At 45.1% G+C, this 24,197-nt stretch overlaps 1 protein-coding gene across 3 annotated transcripts in view; it reads left to right on the top strand.

Annotated features, from left to right (window-relative positions):
* Positions 1–12,612: 12,612 nt before the first annotated feature.
* far1 (fatty acyl CoA reductase 1) overlaps positions 12,613–24,197 on the top strand; it is a 94,090-nt gene continuing 82,505 nt past the window's right edge. For 2 of the 3 annotated variants that reach the window (XM_043705625.2, XM_043705623.2), the window contains exon 1: positions 12,636–12,698. The gene's annotated coding sequence lies outside the window, so the exon portion shown is untranslated. Of the gene's footprint in view, positions 12,699–24,197 lie in introns of all 3 variants that reach the window. The other variant, XM_043705624.2, reaches the window with a different exon arrangement.

Genomic DNA, 24,197 nt, shown 5'->3' with positions numbered 1-24,197 from the left:
AAGATGAACATGTCCACAGGGACATCGTGTATAAAGCTCTGGATAAGGTGGAGAAGAACATAGCCAACTCCGCCCTCATCCTGATGGCCACTTTTCTGTGCGGCTGGGTCAAGCTGTGTGTAGCGCTCGTTTCACAAACACCAAATGTCACTACGTACTGAGGTTCTACCTGTCCCCAGTGTTATGTAGGATGCGACCGGCCTTGCTGCTGTGGAACGCCGCAAGTAGTTGGACCGTTCCGTATTCCCTGTCCTTCATGGAGGAATTTGCAAAGAAAAATACCTTTGACCACAAGTTCATCAGGAAGTGGGCAGCACATAGTGTCCTCGAGATCCTGTAAAAAAAGGAAAGGGTGGATCCAGGTGGGTTACTCCCTGATCAAACTGTCAAAGTCATTTTGCAGAATGCCTCCTAACCAAACTTTTCTAACAATAACCAAGACAACACTTGGCTGGTGGAGAGACGGGTACTACATGTGAGATCCTTCATGTATGCCTGGATTCTCTATGCTGCCCTTGAAGCAGCTGTAGGTGGTGGGGATATCTGGGTAGAAACTGTCACATATCTCCTTCTGGAATGTGCCTTTACAAATAAAGTCTTGGAAGTGGCTTTTGTTGAGGTTTGTCCTGAGCAGCTCCATTGTATGGTCTAGTCCCCGGGACACACACCAAGCATCAACTGTACCTGGAGGACTATCAGCTCAGTGAAAAACACTCTTTGGTCTGCCCAAAACGTGTTGGTCTTCCAGAGCAAGGAGTTGACTTTGTCCAAGTGTTGCAGACTGGCATATTCCAATGTCCAACACAATGTACTGAAGCTTGGAGTTGCTGATACCAAGGCACCATCTGAGGTGTTTCAGCGTAAGTACAAGAAGGGTTTGTTCAATTATTGGACCCTCACGGTATCTCAAAAGTATGTAAATATAGTCTTGTATAAGTAAGAAATACCTTGGGCTTTTGCTTTGTTCTCAATATGCAAAGACTGCAGAGGGTGGCAGAGTGGCTCAGTGGTTAGCACTGCTGCCTCACAGTGCCCGGGACCCAGGTTTGATTCCAGCCTTGGGTGACTGTCTGTGTGGAGTTTGCATGTTCTTCCTGTGTCTGTATGGGTATGCTCCAGTTTCCTCCCACAATCCAAAGATGTGCAGGTTAGGTTGATTGGCCATACTAATTTGTCCAATGTATCCAGGGATATGCAGGCTACGTAGGTTAGCCACAGAAAATGCATAGTTATAGGGAAGGGTAAAAGGTCTGAGTGGGATGCTCTTTAGAGTACTGGTTCTGACTTGATGGGCTAAATGGCCTGTTTCCCATACTGTAGGGATTCTGTGATCACATGGAATTGATCTGCTCTACTGACTGTGCATGAATAGAAAGATGTTTTACGAATAAAGTATACTTTTGAAATAAGATAAACCTCAAACCCAAAGCCCACCTGCCAATCAGACCAAGCCTATATCCTTTTTTAAGGATAATGGAGGTTTTAATGTAGGTGAGATGGTCGGGGTAATGGCAAAGGTCAATTAACCAGCCCAATCCCATGAAGCAGAAATCAAAATGTAAAAATAAGTCCATGGGATTCAGATTTTACCTATGTTTCATATTTAACACTAACTATAGGAAAACAAGAACCACTATGCAGTGGAGTTTAGTATTTCCACATTGCCTGTTGGCCAGTACAGCTAACCCCTACTATGCATCCCTGAGGTCATCTGTTTTCATACACACATTCATTGGCAATCCCCTCATCCCTCCCAGTGTAAGATCTTTGCTAAGCAGATTGGCTGACAATCCCTCGGTCCAGATGGACCAACTTCCTTTGTGTTGGGTTTGACTCTAACCGATACAGATGTTTTTTCTCTTGATTCCCATTGACTCTAGATTTTTTTTAAGGCATATTGATGCTATGCCAGGCCAGGTGCAGCCTTGTGTCAAGGGCAGTCATTCTCATCTCATCTCCGGAGTTCGACTCATTTTCCAATGTTGAACCAAGATTGTAATGAGAATAGGAGTGTTGGAGTTTCGGGATGGAAGGTGATTTAGCAGTTTGGATCAGAAATTGGCTAGCTGAAAGAAGACAGAGGGTGGTGGTTGATGGGAAATGTTCATCCTGGAGCTCAGTTACCAGTGGTGTGCCGCAAGGATCTGTTTTGGAGCCATTGCTGTTTCATATTTTTATAAATGATCTGGATGTGTCTGTGGATGGGTTAGTAAATTTGCAGATGACACTAAGGTAGGCAGAGTTGTGGATAGTGCTGAAGGATGTTGTGGGTTACAGTAGGACATAGATAAGATGCAGAGTTGGGCTAAGAAGCAGCAAATGGAGTTTAATGTGGATAAGTGTGAGGTATTTCACATTGGAAGAAATAACAGGAATGCAGAGTACTGGGCTAATGGTAAAATTCTTGGCAGTGTAGATGAACAAAGAGACCTCGATGTCCAGGTGCATAAATCCCTAAAAGTTTCCACCCAGGTTGATAGGGTTGTTAAGAAGGCATATGGTGTGTGGGCGTTTATTAGTAGGGGATGACTTTTGGAGCCACAAAGTCATGCTTCAGCTGTACAAGACACTGGTAAGGCTCCACCTGGAGTATCGCGTACAGTTCTGGTCACCGCATTATAGGAAGGATGTGGAAGCTTTGGAAAGGGTTCAGTGGAGATTTACCAGGATGTTGTCTGGTATGGAGGGAAGGTCTTACAAAGAAAGGTTGAGGGATCTGAGACTGTTTTGTTTGAGAGAAGAAGGTTGAGAGGCAACTTAATCGAGACGTATAAGATAATCAGAGGGTTAGATAGGGTGGACAGTGAGAGCCTTTTTCCTCAGATGGTGAAGGCTAACACGAGGGGACATAGCTTTAAATTGAGGGATAATAGATTTAGGAAGATATTAGGGGTAGATTCTTCACCCAGAGAGTAGTAGGAGCGTGGAACTGCCTGCCTGCAACAGTAGTAGTCTGATAGGATAATAAGTGGCCAGGTTGGATTTATCCTGTTTTTCTGTGTACAGGACATAACTGGGCAATAATCCAATGTCAAGTAGATGCCACTGTTGTAGCTATATTGGAATGACTTGGCTAGGGGGTTGGCAAGTTCTGAACTTTTTGGTACTACTGCTCAAATATTTTTGGGGCCCAAAGCCTTTGTAGTATCCAGAGTCTTCAGCTGTTTCTTAATATCATATAATGTGAATTGAATTGGCTAAAAACTGGCATCTGTGAAGCTGGGGACCTCCAGAGGAGGCTGAGATGGATCACCCACTCAGCAATTCTGGCTGAAAATTGTTGAAAAAGCTTCAGCCTTATCTTTGAGGATGTGAATATAAATGATCTGGATGTATCTGTGGATAGGTTAGTAAATTTGCAGATGACACTAAGGTAGGCAGAGTTGTGGATAGTGCTGAAGGATGTTTTGGGTTACAAAGGGACATAGATAAGATGCAAAGCTGGGCTGAGAAGCGGCAAATGGAGTTTAATGTGGAAAAGTGTGAGGTATTTTCCATTAAATTGATATATTGTATGTCATTATTCTTGAATGGATGTGTCATGACTGAGTGCTTAGGTCTGATCTGTTGATCATGGAATTGTACTGCTTAGTTTATCATTTGCTGTGTGTGCTTGCAGGAGGAATGATCTGTGTTTTTTTCTTTCAGTGTTTTATTTTCTGTTGTAGTTTTTATTCATTTATTGGATTTGGACATCACTGCTGGGCCAACATTTATTGCCCATCCTGAATTACCTTGAGAAGGTGGTGGTGAGCTGCCTTCTTGAACCATCACAGTTCATTTAGTATAAGTACTACAACAATGTTGTCTGGAATGGAGTTCCAGGATTTAGGCAATAGTGATCCCAGACAATTCCAGCTACAGGAAAGGAATGACAATATTTACACTAACAAGCAATGCAAAGCAGAGGGGCTTGAAGTGTCCATGTATGCACAGCGTGCAGAGCAAGTCAGAATGGTGACTTACCTGGAGAGGAAGCTATAGGTGGTGGTGGTGGTGTCCTCGCACACATTCTTTAACTCTGTTTCTCTCTTGCCAGACCTGATGAGTTTGTTCAGCACTTGATGGTTACTTTAGACCTGGATTATCCATTGTACTTTGCTTTTATATGGCCACTCCCTTGGTTGTTTACTGCTCTGGATAGTGACAAGCTATATGCTTCTCCCTCCATACTAAACAGGACTGCAGATTAGCGAAGCTGATGACCTGTAAGTTAGGGCTGGAGAGATTTACACTAACAAGCAATGCAAAGCAGAGGGGCTTGAAGTGTCCATGTATGCACAGCGTGCAGAGCAAGTAAACTAAGAGCCATAAGATGTATCATATATAGATGCAGGAACACTGTGTGTCCCTACATGCAAAATGACCTGGCAGAAGCATGCAAATCATTGCTGTCCCTGCTTGCCAAAGGGTCATCTAAAGGACTGAAGTGGTGAGTGAGTTGGTCTAAAAGCAGCCAGGATATGTGGTGAGGTTGGTGGTTTGATGATACCACTTGCCTGGACAAATGGTGGAACAGTTGGTATCCATGGAAACGCAGAGAAATGTTGGTGACAGTAGGAGTCAGACAAAAGCCTGATTTGAGATGTTCCTGCCAAGTTACCACTCTGACTCATATTTAATTTCTTGGGAGTGGAGGAGAGAAGTGGAGGCTGCAAATTAGATTAGCAGATAATAAGATGTAAATTCAGAGGAATACACTAGTAGCCACCCATGAGCGATATTCAGAACTCGCTGGTTGAATCTCAATGGGAAATCGGAAGATTTTTTTCTCGATGTTGGGAATCAGATGTTTTGAACATTGCCATATCTTCCCAACGTTCTCATTATTGTCCAACCCAGACCATTTAAGGCATTGGAAAATTCCACTCGATATTTCCCTTTTGGGAGCCTCTGGAATTGGTGATCACTATTTCAAAATAAGGGGTTGCCAATTTAAGATAGACCTTAGGAGAACATTTTCATCACAAAGGGTTGTGATCCTTTAGAATGTTCTTTCTCAAAATACAGACAGTCCTTAAATATTTTTTAGGCACAGGTGGACAGATTGTCAATAAACAAAAGACTGAAAAGTTATTGGAGATAGCAAGGATATGGAGCAATCACAGCAGCCACGATATTATCAAATGGAAGAGCAGGCCGAGTGGTCTCCTCATGCTCCTTTTTTGAATGTTTGTATATTCCAAGTTGGGAATTTGTTGAAAAAAACATTGCATGTGGCAGAGTTATACATTCACCATGTTTATAAAACTGTGAACTTTCAGTACTTTTCCCCACCTCACTGCTTGGAAATGGGCAGGTATAAAGTTCAGTAAAATTTCAGGTAAATTACTTTTCCTTAGAATTTATTGAGGGAGCCTTTAGGCCTTTGCTAACACTAAGGGGCGCTATTGCTCTTTTCAGGATCATCTTCCAGGACTGTTTCCACAGGTTTCTCTTCAACTAGTTTTAATTAAACTTTTACAACTATATAATTTTTTTGTCTGTGCCTTTTACAGACAGAAAGCCATATATTAATACAACACAGAAAGAAGACTTTTAGCCCAGTACTTTAAGCCCTATTTTGGCTTTTTGAAAAAACTCCCCAATTAATCCTGATCTCCCATTGCTTCTTCCCCACAGCTCTGCAAATGATTCCTTTTCAAATCCACATGCAATTCCCTATTGCACCTTTATTCCAGATCATAAAAACATGAAAATATTGTGTTTTAAGTTTGCGCATTCTTGTTGCTGATACTTCTACCAAGACACATAGTTACTCCAATTTCAAATATCATCAAGAAAACGTAACTATTTTCTAATAACATGTTCAATAATGTTATTACACACCTCTGGAACAGGTAGGACTTGAACCAAAGCCTTCTGCCTCAGAAGCACAGACATTACTGTAACACTGCATCTTACCAATGTCCCTCTGAAACCCACAACATCCTTCAGCACTATCCACAACTCTGCCTACCTTCTCTTAATGTGTTCAGACAGGGATCAATTGAACAATTCAAGATGGAAATTGATAGGCGTTTCTGAGGGAAGAACACTGAGGATTACGAAACAAAGCAACTAATGGATAAACCTTCCCTTAAATAAGGAGAAAGTAAGACTGCAGAGACTATGGATCAGAGTCGAGAGTAAGGTGCTAGAAAAGCATAGCAGGTCAGACAGCATCGGAGGAGCAGGAGAATTGACGTTTCTGGCAAAAATCATCAGGAATGAGGCTTGTGAGCCAAGGGGATGGAGAGATAAATGGGATAGGGGTGGGCTGGGGGGGTCAAGGTTGCTGATAGTGCGATAGGTAGATGAAGGTGGAAGTACTGATGATAAGTTGGAGAGGAGGGTGGAGTGGATAGGTGGAAAGGAAGATGGACAGGTAGGACAGGTCATGAAGGCGGTGCTGATTTGAAAGGTTAGATCTGGGATAAGGTGGGGAGAGGGGAAATGAGGAAACTGGTGAAATCTACATTGATGCCGTGTGGTTGGAGGGTTCCAAGGTGGAAGATGAGGCGTTCTTCCTTCAGGTGTCGGAATGGTCAGGTCCACGCTCCCACCAACCCCCCCTCTCCTCCCGGCACCTTCCCCTCCACCGCAGGAATTGTAAAACCTGTGCCCACACCTCCCCCTTCACCTCCGTCCAAGGCCCCAAAGGAGCCTTCCACATCCATCAGAGTTTTACCTGCACTTCCACGCGTCATTTACTGCATCCATTGCTCCCGATGTGGTCTCCTGTACATTGGGGAGACAGGACGCCTCCTAGCAGAATGCTCTGGGACATCCACACCAACTAACCCCACCGTCCTGTAGCCGAACACTTCAACTTCCACTCCCACTCCACCAAGGACATATAGGTCCCCACACCCCCCACCGACCCAACCTCCACTCCCGGCACCTTCCCTTGCAACCGCAGGAGGTGCAACACTTGCGCCCACACCTCCCCCCTCACTTCTCTCCAAGGCCCCAAAGGAAACTTCCATATCCGCCACAGATTCACCTGCACCTCCACCCACATCATCTACTGCATCCGCTGCAGCCGGTGTGGCCTCCTCTATATTGGGGAAACAGGCCGCCTACTTGCGGAGCGATTCAGAGAGCACCTCTGGGCCACCCGGACGAACCAACCCAACCAACCTGTAGCACAGCATTTCAACTCCCCCTCCCACTCCACCGAGGATATGCAGGTCATTGGACTCATCCACCGCCAAACCACAACAACCCGATGGTCGGAGGAGGAGCGTCTTATCTTCCGACTGGGAACCCTCCAACCGCAGGGGATGAACTTGGACTTCACCAGTTTCTTCATCCCCCCTCCCCCCACCTTGTCGCAGCTGGATCCCTCCAGCCCGGCACCGCCTTCCTGACCTGCAGTCTTCTTCTTGACCTCTCCGCCTCCATCCTACTCCGACCTATCACCCTCACCTTGACCTCTTTCCACCTATCACATTTCCAACGCCCCTCCTCCAAGTCCCTCCTCCCTACCTTTTATCTTCTCCTGCTGAACACTCTCTGCTCATTCCTAAAGAAGGGCCTGTGCCCGAAACGTCGAATCTCCTGTTCCCTGGATGCTGCCTGACCTGCTGTGCTGTTCCAGCAATAAAGTTTCAACTTTGATCTCCAGCACCTGCAGACCTCACTTTCTCCTGGACCTCCTCCATCACCAACCCCTAACCACCTGACACTTCGAGGAATAATTCCTCATCTTCTGCCTTGGCACCCTTCAACCACATGGCATCAATGTGGATTTCACCAGTTTCCTCATTTCCTCTCCCCCCCACCTTATCCAAGATCCAACCTTCCAATTCATCGACCTTCATCGACATATTACATTCTCAACTACCTTGCCCCCAGCCCCATCCCCTCCCATTTACCTCTCCACCTCATTAGCTCACAAGCCTCATTCCTGATGAAGGGCTCTTGCCCAAAATGTCGATTCTCCTGCTCCTTGGATGTTGCCTGACCTGCTGTGCTCTTCCCTTAAATAATTCTACTTAAAGGGCTGTCTTAGATGTTCAATTTTCCCATGGCACACCAACATAGGCTTGGGGTTTACAGTAGAGCCATAGTCATAGAGATGTACAGCATGGAAACAGTCCCTTCAGTCCAACCCGTCCATGCTGACCAGATATCCCAACCCAATCTAGTCCCACCTGCCAGCACCTGGCCCATATTCCTCCAAACCCTTCCTATTCATATACCCATCCAAATGCCTTTTAAATGTTGCAATGGTACCAGTCTCCACCACTTCCTCTGGCAGCTCATTCCATACACGTACCACCCTCTGTGTGAAAAAGTTGCCCCATAGGTCCCTTTTATATCTTTCCCCTCTCACCTTAAACCTATGCCCTCTAGTTCTGGACTCTGTGGCCCCAGGGAAAAGGCTTTGTCTTTTTATCCTATCCATGCCCCTCATAATTCTGTAAAACTCTATAAGGTCATCCTCAACCTCCGATGTTCCAGGGAAAACAGCCCCAGCCTGTTCAGCCTCTCCCATAGCTCAAATCCACCAACCTTGGCAACATCCTTGTAAATCTTTTCTGAAACCTTTCAAGTTTCACAACATCTTTCCGATAGGAAGAAGACCAGAATTGCACGCAATATTCCAACAGTGGCCTAACCAATGTCCTGTACAGCCGCAACATGACCTCTCAACTCCTGTACTCAATACTCTGACCAATAAAATAAAGCATACCAAACGTCTTCTTCACTATCCTATCTACCTGCGACTCCACTTTCAAGGAGCTATGAACTTGCACTCCAAGGTCTCTTTGTTCAGCAACACTCCCTAGGACCTTACCATTAAGTGAATAAGTCCTGTTAAGATTTGCTTTCCCAAAATGCAGCACCTTGCATTTATCTGAATTAAACTCCATCTGCCACTTCTCGGCCCATTGGCCCATCTGATCAAGATCCTTTTGTAATCGAAGGTAATCTTCTTCGCTGTCCACTACACCTCCAATTTAGGTGTCATCTGTAAACTTACTAATCATTATACCTCAAATCATTAATATAAATGACAAAAAGTAGAGGACCCAGTGGCACTCCACTGGTCACAGGCCTCCAGTGTGAAAAACAACCCTCCACCACCATCTTCTGTCTTCTACCTTTGAGCCAGTTCTGCATCCAAATGGCAAGTTCTCCCTCTATTCCGTGAAATCTAACCTTGCCAACCAGCCTCCCATGGGGACCCTTGTTGAACGCCTTACTGAAATCTATATAGATCAAATCTACCACTCTGCCCTCATCAATCCTCTTTGTTCAAAAAACTCAATCAAGTTTGTGAGACATGTTTTCCCATACACAAAGCCAGGTTGACTATCCCTAATCAGTCTTTGCCTTTCCAAATACATGTACATCCTGTCCCTCAGGATTCCCTCCAACAACTTGCCTACCACCAACATCAGGCTCACTGGTCTATAGTTCCCCCTGGCTTGTCTTTACGCCCTTCTTAAACAGTGGCATCATGTTAGCCAACATCCAGTCTTCCAGCACCTCACCTGTGACTATCGATGATACAAATATCTCAGCAAGAGGCCCAGCAATCACTTCTCTAGCTTCCCACAGAGTTCTCGGGTACACCTGATCAGGTCCTGGGGATTTATCACCTTTATACATTTCAAGACATCCAGCACTTCCTCCTCTGTAATATGGATTATACAAACTCTGCTAATGGGCCAAGCTAATGATTGGAGACATAAGTTGAAACACTGTCCTGTAGCTGGGGAAATCTGAAAATTAAACCTGGAATCAGTAGTGGAACTATTGAAACCCATCCACTTGTCAAGTTCTTTTGGTGCAATGGAGATCTATCATTCTTGCTAGGTCTGGCTGAGATGTGACTCCAAGCCCACACAAATGTGGCTAACTATTAAGTACTCACTAATGTGACCCAGTGAGCTACTCTGCATCACCACCTCATGGGCTATTTGAGGTGTGGGATGAATCTTTTCACATCCCATTACTAACTATACCTCTTATGCTCGCATCCAAATCATTAGTATAAATGACAAAAAGTAGAGAACCCAGCATTATTTGTTTTTAAAAAATCAAATCCCTTATTTCCTGACAATTTATTTCTGCTTCATTAGCATTGGCAGATACATAATTGCTTTATTAAAGCTTGCTGGCTAGGACTGCCATTTCTTTCAGTATAATTATTCCCACCCAGCTTCTTTAATCCAGAGTCTGTAACAAGGTCATGACCGTTGCTCTCTAGAAATGTTTTTCAGCCCAGTTAGTCTTTTTACAGTTTCTCACCACGACATGTTATTCTTTCTCTTCCGTAGAAACAGGAGAAGACAATTTGTACCCTTGAGGCTGTTTTCACTATTCAATTAGATCTTGGTTGATCTGTATCTTAACTCCCTTTGCCTGTCTTGGTTACCTAACCTTTAGTTTGTTCTTATCATTGAATACGACCAGTGTGTACTTGCAGAACTCGGTGATGTCACTGCCCAACGATGGAGCAGCAACAGCTGCTATTACAAAGATAGTACAATCAATATAATTAGGCTGTGAACATAAACACTAAGCAGAAGCAAAGCTTGTGAGGAACCTGGGCTAAATCAGGCTTCCTTATTTTCTGAGCTGCACTTTCTCCCATTGCGCGAAAATAACTAAAACAAAGTGTTAGTGTGTTTTGAGGAGGGATTGTCGATGCATCACTGTTTGTGTTGTGCACAAAACCGCAGGTGAAGGATCAGTACCATACAACTGCCAGAGCTATTTGTCCGGTGCCTGTATACATATAAACGCAGATGTGGACGTATATTTCCATTTTGTGCACACAACCACCTGATGAAGGAGCGACGCTCCGAAAGCTAGTGCTTTCAATTAAACCTGTTGGACTATAACCTGGTGTTGTGTGATTTGTAACTCCATTTTGTGTGTGCTCCAATGTTACATCAATATGCATGGAATGTAGTGACATGATTGAGCATGCGCAGAAGAATTTTGACTTGGTGACTTTTGTTGCCAATAATCACTGGTCCTGTTTGTATATATACAGGTTCTGGATTAGTGGTGCTGGAAGAGTTTTACCTCGTATATATACAGGTGGCCATTGAGGGGCCATTTCCAATTTGCATTTGAGCCAATGACTTAATATCCTTCCCCCCTCACTAAATGTTTTATTTTGAAGCTGTGAATTTCTTAATAGATTCCCCGCTCCTCCAGAATTGATGTTATGCCTTCTGGGTTCCCACGATTCGGAGTAGACTCAAAATGCTGAAGCTTCAATTGAGTTATAGCTCTCTATGCAGCTGGCGGACTGCTGATACACTGTTGCTCTACACCGGACGCCACCCTGGATACCCTGTACATCCCCAGTCAGACGTTGCAATAGCTGCAGCCGTTCTGTAGATGTCACACACAGTCTGTGCGTGGAGGCAGTGAGTTCCCAGTCACTTGGGAATCAGATGTAATTGGTTCAGTTCTCGAGAGTCCTTGTAATTATGGCTGACTTGTCATGCAGTTGTGCTTATTGACATATTGAAGTAAACTATCTATTAAAAGTGTATATTCTGTAGAATGTCTGTAGTGGCGAATCCTCCACCACTGATCATTAGACAGGTCCTGTTCAAAGGATAGACAACGGAGGATCATGACAGTGAACTACTTTCCCTTGTTGCTTTTCATTTCTATTCTTTTCTCTGGGATCTGTCTCCACCTATCTGCTCACTCCTTCCCTCAACCAACCTCCAAACCATTGTCATCACTGTAAATATCACAATTTCCCGGCCGGTTCTAGTTCTGAGGGCAGGTCACGGGACTTGAAACGGTAACTCTTTTTTCCTGGCAAATGCTGATGTGTTTCTCCAGCAATTTCTGTTTTTGTTTTCTTCAGATCTGCATTTCTTTTTAGGTATACCTCAAACAACCCTTGCTCTAAATGTTATACTGACAGAGGTGGCAATCAGGGCAAAGGTTTATGAATAATATAAAAAAACAACAGCTTGCGAGGGAGAGTTCCAGATTTCCACCTTACATGGAGAGACCCTATCAGACATCACCCCTAGCTCTATTTGTGATACTACACCCTCTTGAACTGAATACCACACAACACAAAGATGATGGTTACACTGCATTGAAAACACTACATGCCTTTAATCAACTTAAACTCGGTTGGTTGACATGCACATTATCCATTCGGAACCAAATCTGCTGTCCAAGTACATTTCCAAGTCATGCCCATTTATTGATTAAGATCGATTCTATCCAATATAAACCAAAGATGGGCATCTGGAGCCCGCCCTTGTTTTGACTGACATCAGGATTTACCAATAGAAAAGAGATTCTTTCTTACGGAGGGCTCAGTTGACGGAAAATTAACCAATAGAGACTAAACACGCCGCTGAAGTCGTCCACAGTTGATTGATATCGGTTTTGTCCAATAGTAAATTAGAACTGAACAAAGGCGCCCGCCCTATATTTGATTGACAGCGATATGGTCCCAATAGAAATCCGTACAAGCGGCGAGGTCTGAAAACATGGAGGATTAGCCCACCATTCTTTGATTGACGTACATTTTCTCCAATAGACATTGGATATTCTGGCGATCCGTTCTGCGATTGGTAAAAGGCGGTAACGGGCAGCGATTGGTGGAGGGTGGCCAATGAGCGGCCGGTGGTGTGCGCGAGGTTGGCGGTACTGCTTGGCGGGGGAGAGCAGGGCCGGACCGGGAGACCAGGGATCGGCCTGAACACCAGCAGGTAAGGGGCACGGATCAGCACCGGGGCCGCTCTAGTAGGGCTGGGGAGATTAGAGACCCCCTCAACCCCGACTCCAAACCATCTCACACCCTCAAAACAACCTCTCAGCTTCTTGCCAGACCAGAGCAGGCACCCCCCCCCCCCGATCCCCAGGCCAGGTCCACCCCCCCCTCACCGATCCCCAGGCAACCCCCCCCTCACCGATCCCCAGGCCAGGTCCACCCCCCCCTCACCGATCCCCAGGCAACCCCCCCTCACCGATCCCCAGGCAACCCCCCCTCACCGATCCCCAGGCCAGGTCCACCCCCCCTCCCCCTCACTGAGCCCCAGCCCAGGTCCATCCCCCTCACCGATCCCCAGGCCAGGTCCACCCCCCCCCCCCTCACCGATCCCCAGGCAACCCCCCCCTCACCGATCCCCAGGCCAGGTCCACCCCCCCTCCCCCTCACTGAGCCCCAGCCCAGGTCCATCCCCCTCACCGATCCCCAGGCCAGGTCCACCCCCCCCCCCCCTCACCGATCCCCAGGCAACCCCCCCTCACCGATCCCCAGGCCCCCCCCTCACCGATCCTCAGCCCCCCCCCCCCCCCCACCGATCCCCAGGTCCACATCCCCACCCCACCCTTAACGATGCCCAGGCCAGGTCCACCCCCCCCCCCCCCCCCCCCCTCACCGATGCCCAGGCCAGGTCCCACTCCCCCTCCCCCTCACAGAGCCCCAGACCAGGTCCAGCACCCTCACCGATTTCCAGGCCAAGTCCACCCCCCCCCCCGCCTCACTGATCCCCAGGCCAGGTTCACCTCCCTCTCAACGATCCCCAGCCCAGGTCCGTCCTCCCCCCGATCCCCAGGCCAGGTTCCCCCTCCTCACAGATCCCCAGGCCAGGTCCATCCTCCCCACGATCCCCAGGCCAGGTCCCCCCCTCCCCCAGCACCCCCAGCCAGGTTTACATTTATCCAAGTCCAGCTGCCCCCTGCGTCCCCCACTGATCCCAGACCAGTTACCCCATCCTAAAAAGTGCCTCATTTTCAGCTCCACCCCAAACCTGACACCATCCGATTTCGCTTCCTATCTTCCTGCTCATCCATAATACAAAAATTCATGAGTCCCTCCCTTCCCTTCTTGGCCCTTTTCCCTGCAGCTTGCCCTTTCAGTATAATAACCCTGTGTCCTGTCACCTGTCCCCAGTTTATAGTGTATTCCTGACCCAGCCCTGGTCTCCACATCGATCTACAACGTTTCTGTACTACACTCTGAGGCTCATGTAATCCCCCCTTCGCAACCTTGCTGCTGCCCCCACACCCATGTTGTCTGTCACAATTGGCACTCTGTCTTGCCCCCTCTCATACACTTGCCCTTGTCTGCTCCCCTCCTGATCCTGCCACCCTGCCCCCATGCTAGGAGTTTTACTCTGACAGTCTTCATGTGTCTCATGGTGCCAGCAGCAGCTCATTCGTGGGTCCACTAGTGTTATTTTCGGTCATCTATTTTGGGTACTGTAATCTACTAGCCCACCTAAGCAAATGTTCCAGTCGCAAAGGCTGCACATTATTTAACTTTTAAAAGGTGTAATGGTGAAAGGACGTCTGTCAAATTTCTTCTTCGATTGTGTGTGAATGTAAACATTCATTGGTGACTTCTTGACTGTTTTTAAGTTTGTTTTATGGATTGTCAAGTCCTGTCCAATACAGGGTCTACACAAAAGAAACATATAGTATGTCATCAGGATATCCTCCTTTTGTATAGATTGCTTTTTGATAGGTTTCCTATTGTCACTAGACTTAAACGTATTTTGGAAAATCTGTTAGCATTTCAACGTGCTTTTGGGGTGCCCTTAATCTAGGTACTGCGCCCACTGGTACATAATCTCAGTGAAGCAAAGACGAACGCTAATTCTAGGCGCAGTCTAAATTTGGACTACTAAATTTGTATGATTTTCACAGGTGATTTGGTGAGCATTATATAAACAACAGTGCACAACCCCGTCTCTACTACTCCCCATTTCACTTGAATGCATGCATGGGTATAGTGAACATTTACTGGATTATATTTTTGAGGTTATATTCCAGAGAATAGAAGTTTATATCCAGTTTAAGAAACGTAATCTTGAAATTGATCATGAAGCTTTTGAAATGTGGTTAAAAAGTCAACTAATATCTGTAAGGGAATCTGCAGTCTCTCTCCAGTATGCCTTAGAAGCCACTGCATTATAAGGGAGACCTAGGATAGCCTTGCCAGTAACACCCATTTCTCAATTACAGCATTGACTTGCAACATAAAAAGAGCAAATTGTTATGGTTCTGCAATTAGTGTAATGGATATTTGGTGTAGCTTTTAAGATTTCATTTACCATACACAATGGTTCAAACAACTTTCAGGAATGAGTTGAATTTAATAATCCTTAAGTATGTTTAAGATATTGTGAACAAACTGGTTTTTGATGAAAATACCTATCTATAATGTAATGTTATTCAGATCCTAAGCCCAGTTTTCTGCTTCTTTGAATTGATACTCGCATATAAGGAAATGCTTGTCTTGTTGTGTTTTCCCAGTGGGAGCAGGCCTGAACAACAACGACATTGCAGAATGTCAAAGAAGATATCAAATGGATTATTTGCCATCCATTTGCTGTTTCATGGGGGAGTTTTCCATGGAGTTTAATTTTACCGTAGTCATCATTTGACTTGAATTGGAAATGTTTAGTTTATCATTATGGCAAGGACTGTCTGTTGTCAGCTGATGTCACTGTACGTCAGTATTTACTGTTTAGATATACACACCAGGTTTCTCAAACTTTGCAACACATCAGACAGTTGGATATGAGGATTTATAGGATTTTAGTTAATAAGTAACAAATAATTGTCCAATCTAGAGTTCTAAAACATCATTGATCTGTGTGTTCAAGCAATTATATAAGCCAATCTTTGTCAATGCTTTCAGCTCTTGTACTGAATGGTTTTCTTTTACAGATTGGTCGAATGCAAAAAGAGGCTATTTTGCTCACATTGGCCACATAGAAATAGGAACAGGAGTTGGGTATTCAGCCTCTCGAGCCTGATCCACCATTCAATAGGATTGTGGCTGATCACTCCTCACATCCACTTTCTTGCCCTTGACTCGTAACCTTCCATTCCCCTACTGATTAAGAATCTATGTATCTTGGCCTCAGATTTACACAAGGATGGTATTCTCCCAGGTCTCCGTGGAGAAGAAATTCCTTCTCATCTCAGTCTTAAATTAGCTCCCCTGTATTCTAAGACTATGCCCTCTTGTCCAAGGCTCTCCCAGGAGGGGATCATCCTCTCAGCATTTACCCTGTCAAGTTCCTTAAGAATTCGATGTGTTTCCATGAAATCACCTTTTAAATTCCAATGGATCAGTGGTGCTGGAAGAGCACAGCAATTCAGGCAGCATCCGAGGACAGGCAAAATCGACGTTTCGGGCAAAAGCCCTTCATCAGGAATAAAGGCAGAGAGCCTGAAGCGTGGAGAGATAAGCTAGAGGTGGGTGGGGGTGGGGATAGAGTAGCATAGATCCAGCACCACTGATCCAGAATCTGGTTTCCAGCATCTGCAGTCATTGTTTTTACCTTTTAAATTCCAATGATGAGTCCCAAACATTTTCAACCTTCGCTTTTTATAAGACAATCCCTCTATACTGGGGATCACCCTAGTGAACCTTCTTTGAAATTATAAATTATCTTAAATAAGTGGACAAAAACTGCTCACACTACTCCAGATTTGGTCTTACCAGCAACTTTTACAGTTGCTATCCTGAAATAGGGTCATTGGACTCCAAATGTTAACTCTGCTTTCCCTCCAGAGATGCTACCAGACCTGCTGAGTTTCTCCAGCAAATTCTGTTTTAATTGCAATAAGACTCTCTACTCTCATACTCCATCCCCCTTGAAAAATGAACCAACATGTGATTAGCCTTCCTGATTACCTGCTGCACCATATTGGTGACCTGGAGGAAGAAAGTGAACACACTGTCGCCAAGTGTGCAGATCATGCAAAAATAGGTTGAAAGGCAGGTTACATCAACCAATGATAGGTTAAGTAAGTAAAAGGTTGGCAAATGGAATATGTCAGAAAATGTGAAGTTGTTCATTTTGGAAGAGAACAAATAGGTTATTTAAATGTAGAAGGCTGCAAAATATAGGGACTTGGGGTATTTGTGTACGAAGCACAAAATGCAAGCACAGAGGTGCAGCAGGTTGAGAAAATTATATCGGGTCGTTAGTCATCCTCTCTTCTTTAACTAAGCAAGTCTTTTTTTTTTGTGTTCTGAATTGGTGCCAAAACAGCTCAGTGCCAAAGTAACGAGTGCCAAAACAGTGGGGCCAAATGATTGGCGCCAAAAGGGCGGCGCCAAATAGTCCCATTCCGTTCAAAGCTGTCTTGGAAATGACTGCCAGACTACACAGGCCCCTTGGCATCATGGTAGCCCACAAACCCACGAACACTCTAAAACAGCAGCTAATGAACTTGCAAGACCCTATACAGACAACAAATAAAACTAATGTCATTTACAAAATACCTTACAAGAACTGTAACAAACACTAAATTGGACAAACAGGCCGAAAGCTAGCCACTAGAATACATATACATCAACTAGCCACAAAATGACATGACAAGCCAAACAGAGACACATGTGAGAATTCCTCGAAGCATGGTGTTCCAACCGGAACTCTATCGACAAATACATTGACTTCGATCCCATTTACCACCCCTTGAGAAAAAGAGCAGGAAGTGACATCACCAACCCAAGGAAGCCCAAACATATAAATAAAAACCAGGAAACATCCACAGTGCTTCGTCCAGAGGCTTCCTGAAGATGTTACCTAATATGGTGACAAAATGACTGAAAATGAACCTTCCAGCTCAGCGAACAAACCTACATCCATTACTACCACATCTATGCCAGTAGATCAAGTCATTTATCTTATGACTTAATCTATTGTCAGGTACCTTTTTGAATACCTGCGGAAATTTTTGAAGAGGAATGTCACATTGGAAGTTTTCTAATCCTTTAGTGTTCTTCACAATCCAAGGATTTTGCAAAATTACCATCAATGCATCCACTATCTAGGTAGGATGTTAGGATCCTAGAATGTAAACCTTGAAGGCCCGGGGACCTATCTGTCTTCAGCCCAATTAGTTTGTCTAATATTGGCTTTTCAGTGATGATAGTACAGTAGCGCCTTGACATACGAACGAACCCATTCACGAACAAATCGGTTTATGAACAGGATTGTAAGTAAAATTTTGCTTCAAAGTACGTACGAAATTCAAGGTACGAACGCAAAAAGACCGTGGTTTCATTGTCATTGTTCTGCTTTTCTACGCGCGCTTTGAACGCAAAAGCTCTCGGGCCCCGCGTGATCTCATTCAGTTCGTCTTTGGCGCGCATGCACGCTGTGAACATCCAACGTCCAAGCATTCTTACGCTTTTTTTGTTTTTTTGCATTAAATTAGCCCTCATCATGGCTCCCAAGAAAGTGAAAAGTGGTAGTGTTAGTGGTGTTAAGCCTAAACGTATTACTGTAGAAACGAAGGAGGAAATAATAGCTAAATACGAGAATGGTGCGCGCGTATCTGATCTCGCTATGCAGTACGACACGGTGAAATCGACTATCTGTACTATCCTAAAGAACAAAGAGGCACTAAAGGCAGTGGAGGTGGCTAAAGGAGTGACTATTTTAACAAAGCAAAGGCCTAAATTGTTAGATGACGTTGAAAAATTATTATTAGTTTGGATAAATCAAAAAGAGCTTGCTGGAGATAGTGTTAACTAGACTATAATCCACGAGAAGGCACTACACATACACCGTGATTTGTTGGCGACACCGCCGAGTGCAAGTACTGCTAGCGTTGAAGAATTTAAAGCCAGCAGAGGCTGGTTTGATAAATTTCGTCGACGAACTGGAATCCATAGTGTAATAAGGCATGGAGAAGCGGCTAGTTCAGACGAGGACTTTGTGAAGGAATTCAATAAGTTTGTCGAAGATGAAGGTTATGTCTCACATCAAGTTTTTAACTGTGATGAAACTGGACATTTCTGGAAAAAAATGCCCAAAAGGACCTACATAACCCAAGAGGAGACGGCACTACAGGGCCACAAACTAATGAAGGACAGGTTAACGCTTTTATTGTGTGTGAATGCAAGTGGGGATTGCAAGATTAAGCCCCTATTAGTCGACCACTCTGAAAATCCCCGCGTTTTTAAATGCAATAATGTGTTGAAGGCTAAACTCCTGGTAATGTGGAGGGCGAATAGCAAGGCTTGGGTCACGCGAATGATTTTTATGGAATGGTTGACAGAAGTTTCTGCACCAGCTGTCAAGGAATATCTTGAAACAAATAATTTGCCTCTTAAGTGTCTTCTGGTAATGGACAATGCTCCTGCCCATCCTCCAAATTTGGAAGAAGACTTGGTTATTGAATACGACTTCATAAAAATAAAGTTCCTTCCTCCCAACACCACTCCTCTCATCCAACCCATGGACCAGAATGTCATTGCAAATTTCAAAAAATTATATACGAAGGCTCTGTTCGCCAGGTGTTTCCAGGTCACCAACGACACAGGTTTGACTCTTGGTCAGTACTGGAAGGACCACTTCAATATCCTCCACTGCATAAGCCTTATTGATAAGGCATGGAGCAAGGTCTCTTTCCGTACGTTGCAGTCGGCCTGGAGGAAACTTTGGCCAGATTGTGAACCTGAGAGAGACTTCGAGGGTTTTAAGGAGGAGACATCAGTAAATGTAGTGAATGAGATTGTGACCTGGGCCAGAATATGGGCTTGGAGGTCGATGAGGATGATGTGGCGGAGCTGGTGGAGAACCACAGACAAGAACTCAGCACAGAAGATCTTGTTGAATTGCAACAGGAGCAGGTGAAGATTATGCAGCAGGAGCATTCTGGAGAGGAGGAAGACGAGAGGGAAGATGTATCAAGTGTTCAAATCAAAGACATTTGTAGCAAATGAAGTGAAGTGCAGGCTTTTGTTGAGAGGCATCACCCTAACAAGACTGACCAACAGAGCAGTGAACATTTTAAATGACAATGTGATGTCTCATTTTCGGAAAATTCTGCAACAAAGAAAAAAACAAGTTTCTTTGGATCGTTTTCTTGTGGCATCACCAACCTCCAAGAGACAAAAAAGAGAAAAGACTCCGGAAATATCCAAACAATGGGAAAATTGATTCAGTTTGCGAACTGGGTCCTGGAGCGGATTAAGTTCGTAAGTCGAGGCGCTGCTGTACTTACTTCCTCCCCCAGATTCTTTAGTTTTAATGGAATGTTTGAAGTATCTTCCAACAGAAACAAATAGTTTGCATCAATCTTTAACTCCTGTGACATTTCCTTGTTCCCCTAACTGTCTCCCAGATTCAATTCATAAGGTGGTCTTCTTCTTTGACCTTCATGCTCTCCTCAATTCCATAGGTTAGCAATGGTTGGTTTATCCCTCTCAGAACCTCTTCTCTTTACTGGGATATATTTTTTCTGAAAGTCATGAATTACCTCCATTAATGTCTGACTCTGCATAATTACTAAAATAGACAACAGGAGGCTGGAAGAACACAGGAAGCTAGGCAGCATCGAGAAGTGGAGAAGTATACCTGGTCTTGAAGTAGGGTTACGCCTGAAACATTGACTTGTCCACCTCCTAATACTACCTGGCTTACTGTGTTCTCCCAGCCTCCTGCCTGTCTGTTTTGGATTCCAGCATCTGCAGTTTTTTTTGTCTCTGCATACTTACTGTCATTCTTGCTAATCTAATAGCGTTCGCTTTATTTAACTCTATTCTCATTGTTGTAATTCCTCTTGTATATGTTAAAAGCAGTTGTTTCCGATCCAAGTTTCTCACTCTCAAAATGAATGTTAAATTCTTTCATGTTATGATCATTACTTCCTCGGGCATCTGTTACTGAGGTAATTTATTAAACCTGCCTCATTACCCATTATCAGTTCCAAGATAGCCTGCTCGCTGGTTGGTTCCATGATATATTGCTCGGGGAAACTATCCCTAATGTACTTCATAAATTTATTGACATAGCTACCCTTTCCAATTTGTTTCACGCAATCGACATGAAGATTAAAATCACCCATAATCATTTATCTATCTTCTGTACATGCTGCTACTATTTGTTGACTTATTGCCTTTTGTACATAGTGACTATTGTTTGGGAGTCTGTACACCTTTTCTCATCAATGTCGTCGTTCCCTTGCTTTTTTTTACTTCTCCCATTACCTTTGATTTTCTCAGCTTCCATGCAATGGAACTCTCACCCCCACTATTTAATTTGAAGCCCAATCACAACCCCAGTTATTCAATTCATCAGGACTCTGGTCAGGATATGATGCAGGTGGAGCCTGTCACATCACACCTCCCTTGTTCCCCAGTATTGTAGTTAGTGTTCCATGAATTCGAACCCAAGTCTTCCACATCAATCTTTGAACTGTGTACTTATCCTTTTAACCTTGTTGATCCTGTACCAATTACCTTGTGGCTCAGTTAGTAATCTGGATTTTACGGAATCTGTACAGATTATTTAGAAGGATAGCCCAGAAAGTCCCACTTCACTGTACTTTCTCCATGATGGTTTTTTTCCAGCTTTTAAATATTTATCCAAATCCTTTGAAAATATTTTCAATATTTATTTGGGTATCCTCCCCACCACATCTGCCATTTTGTTGTAAAATTTGTGACAGTGATTGATTATTCATCACTGACCTGCCAAATTTCATATTTTGAAGTTTGTCTTTTTATTGATGAAGCATAAGAGACCATAAGACATAGGAACAGAAATTAGACCGTTGGCCCATTGAATCTGCTCCACCTTTCAGTCATGGTTGATAAGTTTATCAGCCCCATTCTTCCGCTTTCTCCCTGTAACCTTTGATCCCCTTGACAATCAAGAAGCTATCTATCTCTGTCTTAAATATACTTAATGACCTGGCCTACACAGCCTTTTGTGGCAATGAATTCCATAGCCCCATCACTCTCTGAGTGAAGAAGTTTCTCTTCCCTAGGGTCTAAGGCAGTGCCCTCGGATCCTAGACTCTCCTGCCAATTTAAACATCTTCTCAATGTCCATTCTGTCCAGGCCATTTAGTGTTCTTTACGTTTCAATCAGATCTCCCTTCCTCCTTCTAAACTCCATCAAGTATAGATCCAGAGTCCTCAAACATTCCTCATATGTTAAGCAACTTGATTCTGCAACCTAGTGGTTCTGCATTTAGATCTTATGCTGTCTCACACCAAATAGGAACCAAAACATTTGGATCTTGTTCCACTTATAAATGATCTGATCATTTTAAAACAATGTAAAAACACTGTAGGGTGTGTAATGTTTTTTTCCGATTGTAACTGGAAAGTAGGTACTAATGTGCTACTGGTACAGGAAGGAGCATTGGACAGTGATGCTGAGAGTGGAGAATGAAAAGCCTGGTTTATGTGGAGTCAGCTTGTGTTGTTGATAAGGCCAGAGTGCTTCACACAATGAGTTACTTTTTACAGTGTGGTGATGACAAAAGCTGTCTGAGCAGCTGTCTAGAACCAGCAATAACTTTTTTTTGTCTGATTATGTTGAATGCCTGAGAAACATTGACTGGTATACCAGCAGAACTTGAATTTATTTTTCTGTGCATCATGTCCTGTGATCCTGAGCACCAGCCTGAAAAGGGTGAGCCTAGCTTATCAGCTTGTTTGGAGGATCATGTTGGAAGTTTTCCAAGCTGTCAATTTCTGTACTTAAGTTCTCGTTTGGGGTCTCAAGCCATCACCACCTTACTTAGTACAGGTTGTTACAATTGATCTTCTTCCCGACCTCTCCGCCCCCACCCCCTCTCCGGCCTATCACCCTCACCCCCTTCCACCTATCGTATTCCCAGCGCCCCTCCCCCAAATTCCCTCCACCTCCTCCATTATTTTTGACTCCCCGGCCCCCAACGTCTTATCTTCACGATGGACATCCAGTCCCTATGCACTTCCATCCCCCATCACGAAGGCCTCAAAGCCCTCCGCTTCTTCCTGTCCCGCCGACCCAACCAGTACCCTTCCACTGACACCCTCCTTCGACTGACTGAACTGGTCCTCGCTCTTTACAACTTCTCCTTCCAATCCTTCCACTTCCTCCAAACCAAAGGAGTAGCCATGGGCACCCGCATGGGCCCTAGCTATGCCTACCTCTTCGTCAGATATGTGGAACAGTCCATCTTCTGCAGCTACACTGGCACCACCCCCCCCTTTTCCTCCGCTACGCCGATGATTGTATTGGTGCTACCTCGTGCTCCCATGAGGAGGTTGAACAGTTCATTCACTTTACTAACACCTTCCACCCCAACCTCAAATTTACCTGGACCGTCTCAGACTCCTCCCTCCCCTTCCTAGACCTTTCCATTTCTATCTTGGGCGACTGACTCAACACAGACATTTACTACAAACCGACCGACTCCCACAGCTACCTAGATTACACCTCCTCCTACCTTGCACCCTGTAAAAACACCATCCCATATTCCCAATTCCTTCGCCTCCGCCGCATCTGCTCCCAGGAGGACCAATTCCACGACCGAACAGCCCAAATGGTCTCCTTCTTCAGAGACTGCAATTTCCCCTCCGACGTGGTCGACGATGCTCTCCACAGCATCTCCTCCACTTCCCGCACCTCTGACCTTGAACCCTGCCCCTCCAATCACCACCAGGACAGAACCCCACTGGTCGTCACCTTCCACCCCACCAACCTCCGGATACATCGTATCATCCTCCGTCATTTCCGCCACCTCCAAACAGACCCCGCCACCAGGGATATATTTCCCTCCCCACCTCTATCAGCGTTCTGGAGAGACCACTCTCTCTGCAACTCCCTCGTCAGGTCCACACCCCCCACCAACCCAACCTCCACTCCCGGCACCTTCCCCTGCAACCGCAAGAAATGCAAAACTTGCGCCCACACCTCCCTCCAAGGCCCCAATGGATCCTTCCATATCTGTCGCAAATTCACCTGCACCTCCATACACATCATTTACTGTATCCGTTGCACCCAATGTGGTCTCCTCTACATTGGGGAGACAGGCCGCCTACTTGCAGAACATTTCAGGGAACACCTCTGGGACACCCACATTAACCAACCCAACCGTCCCGTGGCTGAACACTTTAACTCCCCCTCCCACTCTGCCAAGGACGCCTGGAGGAAGAGCGCCTCATCTTCCGCCTAGGAACCCTCCAGCCACACGGGATGAATGTAGATCTCCAGCTTCCTCATTTCCCCTCCCCCCACCTTATCTCAGTCCCAACCCCCGGATTCAGCACCGCCCTCTTGGCCTGCAATCTTCTTCCCGATCTCTCCGCCCCCACCCCCTCTCCGGCCTATCACCCCCACCCTCACCTCCTTCCACCTATCGTGTTCCCAGCATCCCTCCCCCAAATTCCCTCCCCCCTACCTTTTATCTCAGCCCGCCTGACACACCAGCCTCATTCCTGAAGAAGGGCTAAT

This window comes from Chiloscyllium plagiosum, unplaced genomic scaffold (genome assembly GCF_037043375.1).
Source record: "Chiloscyllium plagiosum isolate Xiang-an unplaced genomic scaffold, Cpla_swu_hap1 HiC_scaffold_18, whole genome shotgun sequence".
Classification (NCBI taxonomy): Eukaryota; Metazoa; Chordata; class Chondrichthyes; order Orectolobiformes; family Hemiscylliidae; genus Chiloscyllium; species Chiloscyllium plagiosum.
The sequence above is the reverse complement of the archived record's forward strand: the minus strand, read 5'-3'. Positions and strand labels throughout refer to the sequence as shown.